Source organism: Belonocnema kinseyi, chromosome 10 (genome assembly GCF_010883055.1).
Source record: "Belonocnema kinseyi isolate 2016_QV_RU_SX_M_011 chromosome 10, B_treatae_v1, whole genome shotgun sequence".
NCBI classification, from domain to species: Eukaryota; Metazoa; Arthropoda; class Insecta; order Hymenoptera; family Cynipidae; genus Belonocnema; species Belonocnema kinseyi.
This window is the reverse complement of record NC_046666.1, coordinates 63,024,250-63,027,452: the sequence shown is the minus strand read 5'-3', so window position 1 is coordinate 63,027,452 and position 3,203 is coordinate 63,024,250.

The following is a 3,203-nucleotide window of genomic DNA, read 5'->3' as shown; positions in this document are numbered from 1 at the left end:
TTGACAGATGACAATACGCCAATTAGCACAAATGGTAAGTTCCGACAGTGCCTACAAGTGTGCCTACTGGCCGCTAAATGGCAATACTGGTTTCATATGTATGCACCTGGTATAAAACTAAGGACGTAATATACGTAGTAATATACGTGTTGAAAACCATGTAATATACGTGATGTATTATAGGTACCCATCCCTGCTAGGGACCCTGTAGTAAGGGACGCGCGAAAAACCATGTGGTGGGAGTAGATGGAACGGAAGTTGGAGTCAGCCGTAGAAGGCGCGAGGTATTCAAACACCAATAAATAATATACCTGAATCGAGTATTTAATCGGATTGAGAAAATCAAAGTAATTAATAGTTTTGAAGTTCAAAAATAGACAATAGTAATAGTAATGAAATAAAAAAATGGAATTAAAGAGAAAAACAGTATCATGAACCCATTCACTCGAAAATCACGTAAAAAAGGAAAATTTGAACAATTTAAAGTATGCAGCGTGAACACATTAAATAAAAGGGAATAGTAATAGAAATTCGTTATGTCAATAAATTAATAACCCGCTGCGTAGCTATGTGATTATGTGAAGTAAACAATATACGAATATTAGCGCCAAAGGAAAATGCTGCTAAAGCTGTAATAATTATTTTGATATCGTAAGGTACTTAATTACATACATAATTAATATATTAACAGAAACGTTTTAAGTTTAGAAATTTTATAACAAGAATTCATTTAGAAAAATGTATCATGAGTTAAGTATTACCGTTTTAGTAACTTATAAATACTTGTTTATAAATTACCGACACCTGTGAAAGATCACCTAATGTTATAATAAAAACAATTTTTAAATAATATTATGGTAAAATTCCTCATAAAAAGTATCTGTAGCAAGAAAATGAATTTTTCAATTAATCAGAAACACCAATGAAAGATAACTTCTACAGAATATTAAAAAAGATTACAGTGATAAATATCCAATTCATTTTCACTAACTGTTAGACATGTTTTTGATCAGTATCTTCGAAAAGTAAATCTTATCCAAATAATTCATCGCGTTGCCTGACCATTTCAAGATGTCAACAAGCACTATTCGCATACTGAAGCGCGAAGCTGTAGTAAATTTTGGCATAGTATCTTGATTTGGAGCGGAAGTGTCTCTCTCTTCTCGCTCGAACAATCCGCAGTCAGCTGCCCGATTGGCGCGTCCCTTACTACAGAGTCCCTACATCGCGTACACTTGAGAGTTTATTGGAGCAAGACTTGTTTTTGTTCCGCGACTGTTTCAGCTGACATATATATATATATGAGGTAAATGCTAGAACTTTTGTTGTGTGCCGCGATGGCATGGTCGCGTATTCAGAAGTCGTTTCTGAGGTCGCCACCGTCAGTTACAAATGCATTTTAAAATTATTTTACAGATCGCAACGCGTGTAATAGTTGTAGTGGTTAAGACTATTGACTTGCGTGCTTAGGTTTATGCGTTAGAATCCCACCCATTGCATGCGAAATTTTAATTCTATTATAAGCATTATGACTTACAAATACCGATTAATTATAAGTATATCCGAAAATATTTATAAGAAATAACCGTGCGCTTATTTATTAATTATTTTTTAACAATACTTTTTCACAATTTATAATTCTTTCCCAACTGTAGTCTACGCCGATAACATAATTTAGATCTCTTGATAGTATTCGTTAAAGTGGCATGATAATTCGTCATTGCTGCATCCAGGAACTTTATAGAATAGCGACTGTACTTTAAAGATCGGCAGATTTAACTTAGTTTTCATTAAAATATTTTTGCACAAATATTTGAAGCACAAAAGGCCCTATCGGGGCGCTAACGAGGGCCCCTAACATTGATTGGGAAATAATAAGGATTCTTGTTAAGGGCCTGAAGAAATTCCACTTGACGGCCCCTAACAATTTTGCGTAACCAAACTAGTAAGGCCCCTAACAATTTGCCCCATGCGGACCCTAATAAAAATAGGGAAACCCCTTCAGGCCCTCAACAATACCCCATTAAGATTTCTACACAGGTTACGTGCATTGCATTTTCAAACATATATTTATATCAATTAAAAAGCAATAAAATTTTACCAAGTGCCTTAATTTAAAAATTAGTATAGAAGAAAATATTTTTTGTTTCTATAACAGCGGATAGAAATAGTTTACCTACGGATTCTGGATATCACGAAGCATCAACATTTACATAATAAGTAACATATGCATTACCGGTAAAATGTTTGTCTTCTTAGCAGGTTGAAAGCTCTCAAAATTTAATACGAAATGAGCATAAAGCAAAACCATTTTGACCATTTTTTAAGATGCTACATAAAAAGTGCAAATTTCAATATTTTCTTACATTTTCGATACTTTATAAAAGTTATTTAAAATATATATTCATTTAATTTGTATTATAAGTTGTTTATATATACAAGATGTTTTTACATTTTTCAGTTATTTTTCTATGCCACAGTAAAAATATATTCCTAACCCTAATTTCAGATAAATAAATTAAAATTAATTTGGAAATTATAAGACTTAAATTATTAAACACCTTTTCATTAAAAATAATAGAATTGTGAACTTTAATTATATATAAGCTAGTTAAAATAATTTTAAAGGGAACTAGTTCAAATGATAAGTTAAAAGCAAACAAATTCGAATGCACCAGAAGCATAAAAGTTTAAATTCGAATCGTATAATTTTATTCCAGGCTTCTCTTGCAGACGCCGAGAGCCGTAACAATCGTCATGGAACAATAGCCTGGATTCAGAATGTCGGTTCACTGACGCGTTCAGGGGTTCGTTAAAAGTTAGTGTTGCGCGAAAACTCGTATTGTCTATAATTTATGCAACTGCAGGGCAGATAAATTTTCAACTGATACATAACCATTCCAGGCAAAATAAAAGATTGGATTTCTCAAATTTTCGATTAAAACAAACGTATTTTTAATGGTAGCGCCTTAAGGGCTTCCAGAAGTTTATGATGTCATTTAATTACCGTTGGGGTTCTAGCGCCCTTTTTAAAAATTAAGATGAAGCTGCCATTTTAACTCGGAATGTAATTGAAAACAGGGCCTTGGTGCTCTCATTCTGTATTAGTCAGGGTACCAAAGCTTACATCCCAATAACATTCTATTTTCACATTTAATAAAATTACAGTATTTCAGAAAGGCCCTAGCTGCGGGTACCGAAAT